The following is a 16814-nucleotide window of genomic DNA, read 5'->3' as shown; positions in this document are numbered from 1 at the left end:
TGCTGCTGACCTTCAGCACTGCCTCTCAGATGTCCAGTGAATCTTTAAAGGCTCACCGCATGGAAGTTGAAAACACTCTAACCTTCAGAGATGACTGTGACGTCAGTGTGTGTGTGATCTGGTACACGAGATTCAGAATGTACCTGATCTTCCATCAGATAAGATTTTTTGCCTTTTGAGCTGCTTTCCTGTCTCTGTGAGAAAACCCTGGAGGAACTCTAGTCTAACCTTTAGATGGCCCTAAGAACTGCAGTCACCCTACCAGTAACAGTAGCATCGGCAGGGGAGGAGCTTTTCAAAATGAAAGCTCATCAAAAGTCACCTGAGGTCTTCCATGTCACAGGAACGTTTGAGTGGTCTGGCCGTCATGAGCATAAATCATGACATGGGGAAACACATGTCCCATGATGACATCGTTGATGATTTTGCATCAGGAAAGTGCATAAGAGGAGTATTTTGATGGTAATATTTGAATTCAAACATTCAAATGTTTACACACTTAGTAATATTTCAGATTGTATGGCAGAAGTGCATTTGTGTAAATGACTGCTTAACTATGTGACATACTTTCTCAATTTCTTCCAGACAGTCCAGATAGACTGGTGCTGGAGCTGATGCTGAAAATGCCCAGGCTGTAGAGGGAACCAAAGTTAATCACACAGCTGTATAGGTTTTATTTGACTATTTTAAAGACATATAGCTGCAGCCATATCCTATAGGCTTATGTTTACATTGTATAGACAAAGCGAATTGCATAATATTGTGAGGACTGGACTAATTACCAGGCAGCAGAGCCAAAGCTCAGTGTTACATTTGATTATTTTCTACATTTTCATATTTTCTACAATTTCTTATTTATGTTAATGTTAATATTAGCTTATTTGAAGATTCTATAAAAAATATTATGTTCAATATATAGTGTTTGTTTATAGCTCATTCTGTTCTGTATATGTCTACTTATTCTTTGACCGACAGATGGAGCAAACTGTTTTAAAGGAGGGAGGATTGTAGTGGGAGCACTGGGGTGTCAGGTGTAACTGTGTGGCGATGGCAAATGGTTTACATGGCTCACGGGTCAGGTAGGAGGGCCCCTTAGCATCATTTTGCTTAGGGCCCCAGGGAGGTCAGGACCGGCTCTGGGTGTCATCCCAATGCACCAGTGAAAAGCGTTGTCTATTTCAAACTGCTGCTTCAGTACAGAGAAAGACAGCGATTTGTGTTTGTGTTGATACCATCTCCTCCAGTCAGAGACACCTCTGCTTCAGTCTGAAGGGCACAGTCAGACGATGTTGGGGAACAGATCGGCTCCCCTCTTTGGAGAGCATCATCACGAAAACACTGGCGGGTGACAATCGCAGGATAATATTCTATGATGGTCGCTGAGAATTGCTGCGGCAGCACGGATCACCACAGTCTCGCCAAATAAACCATCAGATAAGGAAGCTAATTCATATTCTAATGAATATGGATCCACAGTCCCTGCTCTGAAGGGCTCTAGGGGAGGACATCATTCAGCAGCCTTATCTATCTCAGAGAGAGAGAGAGAGCTGGAGAAACACTGCACCAAGTGCCCTCATCTCTTGTTCTCTCTCCCGTCCCTGTGTTTTTGATGCACAGAGTGTGTATGTGATAGAGGGGGAGATAGATAGATAGTAGAGGAGGGCGAGGGGGTTGGGAGACTGGGAGAGAGATGTTTGAGTGACTGGGAGGAGAGAGAGAGAGAGAGAGAGAGAGAGAGAGAGAGAGAGAGCGAGCGAGGGTTTTCTGATTGTTTATTTCATTTGTGTTTATTATCTATTCCACTTTCTTTGGCAATGTAAACATGTTTCCCATGCCAATGAAGCCCTTTGAATTGAATTGAGAGAGAGATAGAGTGTGGGAGAGATGTCCTTGAGTCTGTCTGAGAGAAGCAACAGGATATTCTGTCCTAAACTCACTCAGCTGTATAGCCTAGTTCTTATTCCCACCCTGCCTCCTCATCTTCATCATCATCTCTCTGGTAAATTACCAAGTCTCTCTCTCTCGCTCTCTCTCTTTTAGAGGTCTGCAACAACAGCAAGAGCCACATTGTTTACACAGGCCTTTGTTTTTCGAGGTCAGCTGCAGCATATTCTACTGGGAGAAAAGTTCATTAGGAATATCCAGTCAAGGGTGAGAGAGAGAGGGAGGGGGGGAGAGAGAGAGAGGGGGAAGGGGGGGAAAGACGGGGAGAGAGAGGGGGAGGGACAGAGAGACGGGGAGAGAGAGAGAGGGGGGATGGAGAGACGGGGAGAGAGAGAGAGAGGGGGATGGAGAGACGGAGAGAGAGAGAGGGGGGACGGAGAGACAGGGAGAGAGGGGGACGGAGAGACAGAGAGGGGGGGCGGAGAGACGGGGAGAGAGAGGGGGGACGGAGAGACGGGGAGGGGGAACGGTGAGACGGGGAGAGAGGGGACAGAGAGACGGGGAGAGAGAGAGGGGAGGGGGGACAGAGAGACGGAGAGCGAGAGGGGGAGGGGGGAGATGGGGAGAGGGGGGACAGAGAGACGGAGAGAGGGGGGGAGGGGAGGGGGGAGATGGGGAGAGAGAGGGGAGAGGGGGGACAGAGAGACGGAGAGAGGGGGGGGAGGGGAGGGGGGGAGATGGGGAGAGAGAGGGGAGAGGGGTGACAGAGAGACGGAGAGAGAGGGGGGAGGGGGGAGGGAGTTGGGGGGGGGAGGCCCTGTGATGGCAGTTTGGTTGAGGGCCAGGGATAGCAGGCAGGCGAAACAGAAACTGCAGTCCTTTCAAATGTCTCAGCTGAGTTACCTCACTCTCCTGCCTGGACTCTGACTCAGCAAACAAACAGAGCTGGAATCTGTGTGCAAAGCTGTTTGTCAGTGTCTGAAGAACAAGAGCCTGTTCCCCTGGTGTCACCTACTCAAACCTGTGACTGATAATGTAGCCTTGCTGGAGGTGGTACTCTTAAAAAAAGTTATTCAGAGCGATGCCATAGGGCACGTGTCAAACTCATTCCAGGGCCGAGTGTCTGCGGGTTTTCGCTCCTCCCTTGAACTTTGATTGATGAATTAAGGTCACTGATTAGTAAGGAGCTCTCCTCACCTGGTTGTCTAGGTCTTAATAGAAAGGAAAAACCAGCAGACACTAGGCCCTCCTTGGAATGAGTTTGACACCCCTGCCGTAGGGGAAGCATTTTACTGAAATGGTTGTTCGACCCTGGAACAAGTAATGGATGCAATAAGTCCAAGTAACAAATTAAAATAGTAGCATAAGATTAATTAATCAATATGCAAAAACATAGATATTGAAACAAACCTGCAAAAGAGAATGCTGGGAAATATGATAATGATGGGCGTGGTTTTGGTTAATCTCTGGTTATTAACACTAACACTGAGATTATTTGACACCAATGTGTGTTCATTTAACTCTTTACAAGTGTTCATTTAACTCCTGAATCAACACTATAAATGTTACACTGAAAATCAACACGAGATAACACTGGCCAATATACTATGAAAGATACACATCTGCAGGCTTCCATACATTTCAAGAACCTTTTAGAATTCTGAAGAACCATAGGTGCCATTTTAAGAACCTTCATTTTTCAGTGTAGGCAAACTGTAAGGGATTTTGACTGCTCCCCTCTGCTACGAGGCTGCAGATGAACTGTTAGGTGAAGCAGATAACACACACACACACACACACACACACACACACACACAGAATCTGAACTAATAGGCACTTGGTCTCATCTGTTGGCCTCATCAAAGCAGACTGGGCACAGCCCCATCTTATAAAGCATCATGTCCAGCAACACTGTTACAACGACAACACCACTTACATCAGTCGGTACTGGCTTTTATGGTTTATTCTCCCCCAACATTGGAAATGGCAGTAAAACCGTTGGGGAGTTTGATGGGCTACAGGCCCAGTGGGCTAGGGCTAGGCTGAGAGAGCCAGGCAGGCTGCTCAGGCAGTGATATGATGTCACTTCCTGTGGGCTCATTCTGCAGCTGCTTGGTCTCTGTAGGGGTCAGGGAACGGTGAGGAGTACCACAGTGTCAGTTCCAGGCCAATGATCACAGAGCCACAAACTAATTACTCACTTCTACTGCCTCCCCCCTTCCTTCTCCCCATCAACCCCTCTCTCCTGTCTCTGGTACCCTGCTGCTTCACTGGAGGGAACATCAATATTCTGCCTGGCCCATGACGCATCTGTGGGGACATGTTTATCGCAACGGAATCAGAACCTGTCCTGAGCCCATTGACTCTGAATGGGAGTCTTTTAAGGATTTGTGAAGCTTTGTGGTTTCTGAGTGAGAGTGAACTGACATCTGAGGCTATGGTGCGTTAACACATAACTGAGGCACGGAGCGTGTCATTGGCTCAGGCTGGTCACACAGAACTGTGTTGCATATCAGATGCTACATAAACCGCTTCTCTATAGACCTCTATTCCTTATTTAACGCCAACCACCTGTAGAATACTTCAGAACATCATCAAGATGAGGAAGATATAACATATAGGAAATGATTATCCATTACATGAACTGAGATTTGAACTGAGAGGAAAGAGACCCAAATGGGAGTATACACTGAGTGTACAAAACATTAGGAACACCTGCTCTTGAAAATGACTGACCAGGTGAATCCAGGTGAAAGCTATGATCCCTTATTGGTGTCACTTGTTCAATCCACTTCAATCAGTGTAGATGAAGGGGAGGAGACAGGTTAAAGAAGGATTTCTAAGCCTTGAGACAATTGAGACATGGATTATGTATGTGTGACATTCAGAGAGTGAATGGGCAGGACAAAATATTGAAATTCCTTTGAACGGGGTATGGGAGTAGGTGCCAGGCGTACCGGTTTGTTTGTCAACAACTGCAACGCTGCTGGGTTTTTTACACTCAACAGTTTCCCCTTTGTATAAAGAATGGTCCACCACCCAAAGGACATCCAGCCAACTTGACACAACTGTGGGAATCATTGGAATCAACATGGGCCAGCATCCCTGTGGAATGTTTACGACACCTTGTAGAGTCCATGCCCTGATTAATTGAGGCTGTTCTGAGGGCAAGAGGGGGTGCAACCCAATATTAGGAAGGTGTTCCTAATGTTTTGTACACTCAGTGTACATCTCCCATGGCCACATTTTGACACATTTTCTCCACTTCTCTCTGTAAAGCAATTCCCCATTCCCCTTAGCCTTGTGCCTTCAACCTGACGTTCTATTGATCAGGACGGACCACCTCTCTCTCTGTTGCTATAGCACATCCTGACAGGCAGTCCTCTGGGGCCCGTCTCCACGACACCACAGCTACATCTCCTGCTAAAGTCTACACATCTGGGTCAAGGCAAAAAATAACAGTACTCTGAGGAGGATGCGGAGAGAGAGGAGAGGAGAGGAGAGGAGAGGAGAGGGAGGACAAAAACACACACTTCCAGACAGATATGGAGCTGTGAAAGTAGGGAAGCTGTGTGTGTGTGTGTGTGTGTGTGTGTGTGTGTGTGTGTGTGTGTGTGTGTGTGTGTGTGTGTGTGTGTGTGTGTGTTTGTGTGTGTGTTTGTGTGTGTGTGTGTGTGTGTCTTTTTCCTTTTTTCCCGGCTATATAAAACCCGGAGAGCCCACAGCGCCCTAATTACTGGAAATGACAGACAGCAGCAGCATCATTAACACCATTCTAATACACTCAATGATTCCCCTGAAATGCACTGCTCCTCTAGGCTTGTCCAATTGACTTTGTTAGCTTCAATTAATAGAACTGACTGTACTAATGCACAACGTGGGAGAATGCAAATGCATACCCTCGTGGTAAACAGGCGAGCTCTCACATTATACGGACAATGAAGATAAGCAGGAAGAGTCTCTGTGGGTAAACAGAAGAAGGTGTGTGAAAATGTGTGAAAGAAGTGTATATGATATAAATCTTGACAGAATACAAATGCCTCACACAGCCAGAAATAGCTGCTCTATACAGTAACCAGCTACAATTTGGAGAAACAGAGAGTCTTTCATTTTAACTATTCCGTGCATCTTATGCATTGCCCACATGATAGATGTACCATTTTCTACTCAACTAAATGTGTTTAAAAGACCAGAATAGGATGTTATGACACACATCCAGAAGGCTCTAATTAGATGTTCTTGTTAGACCCTGGAGGAGCTGTGTTTAGGAGTGTGTAGCAGTTACAGTTGCCACACACATACTCCCCCCCCCCCCCCCCCCCCCCCCCCACACACACACACACACACACCAACACACAATCATAGGAGGCCCATCAAGAATCAAACTGCCGCAAGTTGTTGTCAAGTAGCTGTCAAGTTGATACAACCAGTTGTCTATAAATAAGTCTTGTTTTAATTAACACATTTATATAGGAACCTTAAGGGCATGTGTGGGATTTGCACATACACGTTCTAACACAAAGAACCTCTCCACGTGTTCCAGAGAGTTGCCATCTGCCAACCAAATGCTTCTCCGCAGAGGTTTCACATGGAACCACTGGATCAGCCATTAGTGAAAGCTAAATGGATGTTCTGTAACCAGACCCTTTAAAGGCACCCTGGTTTATTTAAAATGATCTGGGGATAAAATAAATACCTACAAAGCGAGTCATGGAGCCGAGGCACGGAGGCAGAATTTGGCCTGCATAAGTGAAGGGCTTCTCTGTCCCCCGTCCCCCCCCAGTGTACACAGAGCCATTGACATAAAGGTAAATGTTTAGGTCTGGGTCATTTCTGCACAGGCCTCACTTCACTCCTCTGACACGGGACACTCGTGAGAAAGCAATATTTTGGACATGGAGCCGAGGGACTCTACTGTACAGTTCAACTGACAACCAACTCGATAAACTAAATAGTGATCCGTTTTACTCGGCTTAGCAACTGTCATGGGGATGGATAGAAAGGCTAAGAATGATGTGAAATCAGACCCATAAAATAAGAGGGACTAGGAGTTTTGTTCGTGACTATGTGACTTGATCAGGAAAAACTCCAGGCCCCTAGTCCTGGTCAGGTCATATGGTCAGGAAAATCTCCTGGCCCTAACAATAATTCACAGTCAGAATGAATGTCGAGAGATGTCAAAGCGAGAATGACATCAATTTGACTGCATTTGTACAGTAGCAGGCCCAAGAGAAATCGGACAACAGTAAAACCTGATCGCTTTGGTTGATCCCAGCTAGTAGTATCCCATCCTCGTGGGGTGTGTTGTATCTTACTGCTCAATAGCATTATAAGGTCTATTGATAACACATTCAAGACAACAAGCATGGGCCTGATCATCCTGAGGGCATTGAATGTGATGAATGTTACAGTACCAAGTGAAAGCCAGGACAGGTCAAATGGGGCGGCACATAGCCTAGTGGTTAGAGCATTGGGCCAGTAACCGAAAGGTTACTGGATTGATTCCCTGAGCGAGCTGACAAGGTAAAAATCTGTCTTTCTGCTCATGAACAAGGCAGTTAACCCACTGTGTTGATTAAAGGCACCTCTCTGATTCATAGGGGTGGGTTAAATGTGGGAGACACATTTCAGTGGAATTCATTCATTTCATCATGTGATTGGCGTGTTGGATTCCACCAGCAGCAGCCACTGTGCCCACATCTGTCTGCTCCAGAGACAAGCCAGCTTTCACGGCTTTTTATTGGTGGAGATGTTATGAACAGCTGGGTGAGAGGCTGAAACTGGGGCTGGGTCTCCTTCTCTACAGTAATTGATGCACATAATTTGGTGCCAGTCTAAACAAAGGCCTGTGTTCTTTAGTTAAGACTCCACTGAGTCCACTCCCAACCCTCCAGTCCTTTATAACCAATAATAGGGGAAGCAGATTCCCTGGGCACATGACTCCTCACAACATTGTCACCTCAGCTCTGCCCTAACAGAGAGTTGGAGGGTTGCCCTGCAAAAGTTGGCTACTGAAGTAAATTCATTCATTCTAAAACACTTTTTTTCTCTAAGTCTCTTATCGGAAGGCTGATACACTGTTTACTCATCCCTACTTGTCCAGCCAGTGACAGTAAGCAACCTACAGCCTCAGTCCAGTCATGTGTGAAATGTTGGATCTGTGCTAACCACTATTACAGCTACAGACGTAGGATCTTCATTTGATCCAGTTTGCTGCAGCAGGAAGATATTCCTGCAGCAACAGGAAATGTGAATTATTATGTGGATTATAATTCATGGACATATTTGTAGGGTTTGATAAAATCAAGTCTGCCATTTCAAAGGGGAACGTACAAACTTCAGGAGCCTTTTTAAACCTCAAATAATGTCTCCTGCAACAGGGTGGTCAAATGAAGATCCTACATCTGTAGCCTAGCGAACGCTGCTAGCATGGCTTGTTCATTCAACTAAACAACATGAGCTAGTGAACTCTGCATGAAATACCTCTGTTCTCCCAAAACACACAATTATGTTGTTGACGAAAACTGTTCCAAGGTTTGCTGAAATCAGGACTTTATCTTGAAATGGCACAAATATGAACAGTAAGTGGGAGAATGTTTCGTTGTCGGTAATAGGGTTGGGAAAAATTGGGGAGACCTCTTCTACAATATGTCACTCAAAATATCGCCGTATCGGATCTAATCATTTTGCGCCGTTAATGACTAGATCATTCCAGACTGTGCTTGTTTACGATTGTATAGTCGCAGTCTTATTACATTTTTATTTTATTTATTTTTTTACAATTGCTAACAACCGTTTACCTATATTTAAGATACTTTTTCTAAACTCTTAACTCAGCAACACACCAACATCACACAATTAGCCAAATAGTACATTTCTGTTCAAAACCACTTTTTGTTCATTAAATACCAAGTCCACATTTCAAAATGCAAAGAAAAAACTCTCTCTACATACACTAACTCTATCAAAACACGACAAACCCGACTCATTATCTAATCATTCTGTCAAAATAGTTGATGGCATTACAAAAACTGCATTACTTTTCATGTTTCAGTTCTATCTGCAGACAATAGACAACATGACATCCGTTGTTTTTTATGATTCACTTTCCTTTTACTGTAAACCACTCTACATTTCTTGGTTGAGTGTGGAAAGTGTGCATTTTTGGCAACATACAATCTAAAAGTGAATGAGTCATCTATACTTTATAGAATGTACAGCAGAAACAAATACTAAGTGACAGAATTGCTGCTGTAAAAGCGTTATTAGCAACAGGAAATTGCTGCCAGTGATCAACAACACATCCAACACAAATGGCTTTTGGTTCCAAATGTGTATAAATAAAACACAATTACAGTCAAGAAAAAGGCCCAGAAGAGAAAAAACACAAAAATGCACAGAGTCCTGTTCTAATCTACACCATCTTCAGCATTTGGCCAAATGTTCTCGTTCACATCACATGTTATGTCGTCTCTCGCTATGCACCTTGGAAAGAAACGCTCGACATGCCTTGTCCACCACCGGCAGTCTTCAGCTGAGATGTCTCTTCAGCCGGCATTCATTGCATCCAGGAAGGACATTTGGTCATGTGGCCGATGATCATACACTTTCCACCTCCAGGCAGAGAAAAATGGTTTGAATTCATGAGCATCTATATGTGCCACTTACACATGCTTCAAGTTCTCCTTTTTTGTACCCTCCTAAAAAGAAACACAGTGAAATCATTTTACCCAAACACAATTTCAGTCCTTAGCAAGAAAACAGTGTGCCCTGAGAGTGAAATGTGTTTTTGCTCTTTATTTGTGAGGATTTCAAAGACAGCTGAGGAGAACATGTTGCTAATCACGAGGGCGATCTAGAGGTTGAATCCAGTGTGAATCACTTCGGCGGCTTCCTGGATTTGCCTTCCCTTCACAAAAGAAAATGGAGTCTAATCATGAACGACGTGCTGCACTGCATTCTGAGTGACCACTTGGCTGTCGGCTGATTAGAGGCCTTAAACAGCTGGGCAGCAATCAGAGATGTCAGCCTCCCCTTGCCAACTCTTCCCTGAGCTAGCATCAGCTATAGACCCTCTAATCAATAGCATCCAGGCTAGATTAGTCAGATCCCCATCAGGTCCTGTCCTGTAAGACCTCCCAGCTCCGGGGCTCAGCACCTCCATCCAGACACACACACACAGACAGAGAGAGACAGAGAGACAGAGAGAGAGACAGAGAGAGAGAAAGAGAGACAGACAGAGAGAGAGAGAGAGAGAGAGACAGAGAGAGAGACAGAGAGAGAGAGAGAGAGACAGAGAGAGACAGAGAGAGAGAGAGAGAGAGAGAGAGAGAGAGACAGAGAGACAGAGAGAGAGACAGAGAGACAGAGAGAGAGAGAGAGAGAGAGAGACAGAGAGAGAGAGAGAGAGAGAGAGATACAGAGAGAGAGACAGAGAGAGAGAGAGACAGAGAGAGACAGAGAGACAGAGAGAGAGACAGAGAGAGACAGAGAGACAGAGACAGAGAGAGAGACAGAGAGAGACAGAGAGACAGAGAGAGAGACAGAGAGAGACAGAGAGAGAGAGAGAGAGAGACAGAGAGACAGAGAGAGAGAGAGAGAGAGAGAGAGAGAGACAGAGAGAGAGAGACAGAGACAGAGAGAGAGAGACAGAGAGAGAGAGGTGACTCCACACCAAACAGCAGGGATTTAGGACTATAGTTAATCCAATAGCTCCTCCATCCAATGTGGAGCAGACAGTTCACCATGTATGGTACTGTACTGTAGGGATCTCCTGCTAATTGATGGGTAATTCCTAGCTGTGACAAGTGAAGGATGAAACGTTTGAAACGGACAGTGTTTCAAGTGGAAAGACTTGAGGATCCATAGATCCTTTAGAGTTTCATTTCACTCTCCAATTAATTTGCCTAAAAGATGAGAGTGCTGCTGAGCATGTAGTTGTCTATCCTGTACTGTGTGGGTGAGAAGACTCCTATTCCATCACATCTTTATTGTATTCTTTGATGATGAATTTGACAGAGTTGGGATACCATATTTACTAAAGGAGAATTTCTGAAGAAATCGGTTCTTTACACACAGAGATTGGCTGAAGGGGGAACATTCCCACATGGCTTTAAACTTGATAAGGAATTGAAAATGTCAAGGGTAGACATTCAAGAAAACATGTTTTCTTCTCCCACAGCAATCTCCTTGGTTTGGGCTACTGTGTTAATGTATTGATCGAAACTTGATTTACTTCTGAAGAGGCTTTGCTGTTTGAATGGGAGTCATTTTCTTTGGTAGGTTTTCTACACGATGGGAGGTTCAGCGACAGGACATGGATGCCAACACATAACACTGTTTGGTAAGAGCCAGACTACAGTGGAGATCTAAATGGTGTGTGTGTGTGTGCGTGCATGCGTGCGTGCGTGCGTGGCCGCAGGGCCACAGTAAAGCTTACCGTATGCTTCCCAGTCGAAAACAGTTTTTGCATATATTATGACGAGCAAATCAAATCTAGTACGGGGACACCTTAAGGCCTAGGTTTCTCAGAGGAAAGCCATGTCTTCTACAGAGTAAGAAGGAAGCATCCTGTCATCACGCTGCCAGGGCAATGATAGGTGACACAACAGCAGCAGGCAGACAGACAGGAGAGGTGAGGAGGTCTGCAGGGCTGAATGATGATGGGACACTTCTGTCCAGGAAGCCAGGCAGGCAGTATGGTGATGGGTGAATAATAAAACTCCTGGCTGCAGATCCAGAATCCACTGATGAATCTGTATTCAGTGGTGTGAATGGTGGGATCCTGCCGCTGGTCCTTTATTGTTGTGGGTAATATCCTGGCTCTCAACACGAGCTCCCTCAAAACCCACCAGAGGGAAAGATGTGTCAGCAGATTTCCCCTCATTGTATTTATCTGCACTCTCTCCCTGGCTGGCTATCATCTGAGCTCTCACTGGAAGTAACACAGGAGAGGCTAAGCCTTCTCTCAACCACAGCACAATAACACCAGACTGACTGATCACTAAGGCTGGAACTGATCTGCTGTACACATGCATAGGAAAGGAGGAACTAGGAAATAGGAAATCTAACAATAAACCGGAAATCTGGTGGACTGTTTGTCGAATTTACATAATTATTATTTGAGGAGGACTACAGCAGGTGCATGATAAAGGGGTGTGTATCCATATCTGTGTGTGTGTGTGTGCACGTGTGTGTGTGGGTGCGTGCGTGTGTATGTGCTGCGTACCTGTGTGCGTATGTGTATGTAATGAGAAGTCTAACTGAGAGCAGTTTAGTGCTGGGAACCCAGATGGCAGTGGTTCAGTGTGTGGGTGTCTGGGTGATTATCTCAGGGAGTTTCTGTTTGTTAGCATTAGAAGTCTATTCTCACTATTCTCACCTGCACAACACAGCCACAATAGAGTGGCCTACTACAAACAATCCACTGGGGGAAAATCCAGTGTTCAAATTGACGGATTGTTTAAGACTAACATCTTCCTCATATGATTTGTCATCCCGTTTGAACTAGATGATTTAATGGTTTTGAGAGTGGTGGTGGTGGTGGTGTGGGGGGGGGGGGTGAGTCACCCCCGCTGACTCACTGGTTACAGAGCTGAAAGCTCAAGCCTCTAATTGGCTAATTTTTACCATAATTTGCGGATTAATGTGGGTACTTAGGTCTCTATGCAGCCAGAGCCTTGGCCTCCTCAACTCTGTGACTCATAATGATGGGAATTAGTCACTTGAAATCAATCTAAATCAAGTGGAGTAATTAAATATCTCAAATCTGGTCAGCAAGGAACATACACTCCAAAGTCAAATAAAACACAGAAAAAACAGCACCTCATTGCCAGCATGACTTATTTGGGGTCCATGTTTTTTTTTGTTTTTTGTTAAAAATAATATAGACAACTTTTAGATGTGGTGTTCAAGCCTTCATCAGAAATTCCCTATCTCTTCCTTCCATCACTGGTCTTACCAGTATGTATGAATAGTGAGGGTCAGTGGGCTGCTACATAGCACGTCTTATAAATGACTTCCATTTTGCTGCCGTCCAGTTGCTATGGTTATTAGATGATGTGATCAGTAATAGAAAGCCCTGGGGTGTGATGCGCGCTGTGTGGTGCAGGATGGTAGGGCCAGGGTGGGGCAGGTGGGAGACAGTTAAAAGGGCCAGCTACTCCCCCCATGATCACACAGCTCTGACAGGGTTTGATAAGGGGACATCAGCATACAGCAGTAAACAGGAGAAGGCAGGATGGAGGAGGCAGGCCTGCTATGCCCTGAGCTGGGGCTCAGAGATTTACAGGTCTCTACAGACAGCGCCTCCATAAATCACACCATATACACTGTGCTCCTCTCTACACCTCCTGTCAACAAGGGTAGGGTTAGGACTGGAGGAGCCTCTACGGTTAGTGTCGTACCAATACTGGATTTTAAAAACAGAACTATACTTCAATCATGTAGTTGTTTCACCATGTAGACTACTTGTTTTGACCAGTTAAGAGGTTGTGAGAGATATCGGAATGGCCGCCTGGAGGGAGAATCTGCATTGTGAACACTGGGTTGCTTGCCTCTGGGTTGCCTTGGCGACAGGGGGCGATTGTGAAGTGGTTACCGCTGGTGTATTCAGATGTTGCTACAGAAACAACTCTCTCACTTTTAAACATTCTCCCTCTGTATTCATGTCAGTGAAAGACATTAAACTTGAGTTTCCATTGAGTAAACAGCCCAGGGAAAACCCCAGGCAGACTGAAAGACAGAGCAAAGAGAGGGCCAGTGGTGTGTACTGACTGACTGCTTCCTCATATTCGACAGGCTGAATGAAGGTGAGTCAGAGAGACAGGGATACAGAGCCCAGTCCAGCAGAACAGAGTAGAGCAGAATATACCCAGGCCGTGGAGCTGTGTGAGTGAGCTGCACCATGCAGTACAGACACCACTCCTGGGACGGATCTCTCCACACGCTGCCTAACACACAGTGGTTGTGCTACTACAACACACTACTGTTAACTCCTCTGTCTGTACACTCTCAACACCATTAAAGATTCATCCAGGTCCTGAGACAGCCTTGGCCAAAAGTCCAAAAATGCCTTTAAATATTTTGAAATGATAAATTAAATCAGTTATTTCAATAGGGTGAGAGAGGAGTTATCGGACCAAAAGGACCCCATTCTCTATTTGTGTTGGAGTGAAAACCCGGTCTGTGTATCCATAACCAAAGGTCGTAGCTATAGCCGTGGCTCTGGCACCAGTGAGGTGAATGGGATATTGGGGTGGAGGTGAAGGTAAAAGTGGCTGTGGGGGAGATGAGTGGTTGGTGTGTTCATATCCTGATGGGACATGACTCTCCAACCCCTGAGAGAGCAGAGCAGCGCAGTGGAGCAAGGAGAATCCCCTCAGATCACAGATGAGACACGCATGGAGCTCTGCTCTCTCTGTCTCCTGAAAGGTTCATGAATGCAACAGTAAAGACGACAGATGGAAAAGGCCATTCTGTCATTTCAGGTCGGGGCTCCTATGTTCTCTTTAGGTCTTCTCCATATACACCCTACAGACGTAGGATCTTAATTTGAGCCAGGTCGCTACAGCAGGAAAATAATCCTGCAGCAACAGGAAATGTGAATTATTATGTGGATTATAATTAACAGAGATTTGTGTGCGTGCGGGTTGATACGTTTTTCGTAAGGCAAAATCAAGTCTGAAATCTCAAAGTGGATTTGACAAACTTCAGAAGCCTTTTTAAACCTCAAATACACTACACGTTTTACATTTCCTGCATTCCAGTAAAGTTCTCCTGCAACAGGGTGATCAAATTAACTTCACTCTTTAAAAAAAGGATCCCAAAAGGGTTCTTTAGCTGTCCCCATAGGAGAACACGGTTTGGTTCCAGGAAGAGCTCTATTTGGTTCCCACGAACATAGGAGACACACAGATTTATCATTAACGAGTTAAATAATTAAATAAAGCAACATACAGTAAGCATCCAGGCAATTGAATAATTAATGTTCTCGTCTCATATCCTGAATAAATGTATGGAGTTCTGCAATTGATTCAAGGCTGGTTTGAAAGGACTTTTTCATTCTCAGTCCTTTGCAAAACCAACAGCCATTTGAGACATCGAATAGCAGCCAGTATGTTTGTGCTGATAAGTCAAAAACAAGCTGCTATCTTCCACTGGAGAGTAACATTATAATCCATCACAGTCAACAGAGAAAAACACTGCCTGCATCTCTCCACAGCAACAGTCAAAACATGTCAGATTCAAATCAGTATCAGTATTGATGAGAGGAGCAAAGCCAGGGTCTCCCAAACTCGGTCCTCGGGACCTCAAGGGGTGCACGTTTTGGTTTTTGCACTAGCACTACTAATCATCAAGCTTTGAGTCAGCTGTGTAGTGTTAGGGCAAAAACCAAAATGTGCACCCCTTGGAGTCCCAAGGACCAAGTTTGTGAAACGCTGAGCTAACATAACATGTAGTAATGGGAACAGACTGAAGAAGAAACAAGAAGTGAATGAAGAAAAGGCATTGAACAGTTTCTCACATATAGAAACCAGTTTCTCACATATAGAAACCTGTCTATTGATTGCAGTCTGTGAGTTGCCTATAAGCATCTCTACATACTCTCAATCTCAGTGAGCCACTCACTGCTTCCAATGCAGAGCATCTTTTAAGATCAATTAAAAGTATTGGTCCAACTGCTAGCAAAATATTTTATAAGCACAGTTTGGTTGAATTTAATAACGTTTTCAGCCCAGCATTTTAAGTGGGCCTCGGCCGCTCCTATACCACTCACACACCCAGAGAGAGCCATGCACAGCAGCTATTTATTATTACTTATACAGCAATAAAAACAAATATTTAATTTTCTTGTTGAATTATTTATGCTGAAGTCCACTTATACCTCCATATGGCTCCTTGGTTCAGTAGCCAGACCCCCCACAGATGGCACAGAGATGCCAGGGCTGAGAGAGTGTCCAGGTTCGCATATTAGTCACATGCCACTTTCTACTAGAGAGAGGGAGAGATGAGGCTACTGGGCAGAGTATAAACTTACCTTTAAATCCCACAAAGACCATGCTAGTGTTATAGCACCCAGAAATAAAATGCTCAATCTTTCTTAAAAGGCATTTAAGACTCTTTAGACTCACATGTTGACCACACCGCTCGCATGCACGAGTGTTGCAAAATAAATGTACACATACATTTCCATCATTGCACCCACACTGCTCTGCGTTGCCAAGCGCTAAAATAGAAGTCAGTTCTATTTGTGACGCTGAACGCGTGCAAGTCCTGCCTCTCCCATCTCCTCATTGGTTTATAGAAGCAAATACCCACGTGCCATCTCCTCATTGGTTATACCCAGGTGGGGGATTGAAAGATGAACGGTCGGTCGTGGTAATACACCTTATTAGGAAAGTTAGATGCCAATAGCCATATAAAGTCCAAAGAAAAAAAAGCCTAGGAGGAGGAGAGATGACTAGAAACGATTCGGTTGACCAAAGTTTATATCCCGGGACAAATTAGCTAGCAACAGCAAGCTAGCTAAATAGGACAAATTAGCTAGCAACAGCAAGCTAGCTAAATAGGACAAATTAGCTAGCAACTGCAATTACAGTAAATGTTTAATGCTTTTCGACCTGTCCCCAAATTAATATAATTGGTTCAGAGTTTGTTTTGATATTTCAACCTGCGTGTTGTGATTGCGTTTGGTGTGGGGGGGACAAGTCAATTTGCGCATGCGGACGCACACGCGGGTCCAGTTTGGGCATTGTGTCAGATGAATAGAATTTCAGGTGTGTTCATTTCATCTCTCCCTATTCATTTATACCCAGAAGGAGCAGGACAAAAAAGTGTCAAAGAGATCTCAAATTACATTTTTTCTTTCAACCATGTGACACTTCTCCTGGTGACATCCTTCACAGAAAGCTTTCCTGTTACACAGTGGT

The 16814-nt window shown here is 44.8% G+C and overlaps 1 protein-coding gene across 1 annotated transcript in view; it reads right to left on the bottom strand.

The window, feature by feature from the left end:
* The window catches only part of LOC139412165 (protein ENTREP2-like), a 134816-nt gene that overhangs the window by 49501 nt on the left and 68501 nt on the right, over positions 1-16814 (bottom strand). The gene's annotated exons all lie outside the window — the stretch shown is intronic.

This window comes from Oncorhynchus clarkii, chromosome 6, assembly GCF_045791955.1.
Source record: "Oncorhynchus clarkii lewisi isolate Uvic-CL-2024 chromosome 6, UVic_Ocla_1.0, whole genome shotgun sequence".
NCBI lineage: Eukaryota > Metazoa > Chordata > Actinopteri > Salmoniformes > Salmonidae > Oncorhynchus > Oncorhynchus clarkii.
The sequence above is the reverse complement of the archived record's forward strand: the minus strand, read 5'-3'. Positions and strand labels throughout refer to the sequence as shown.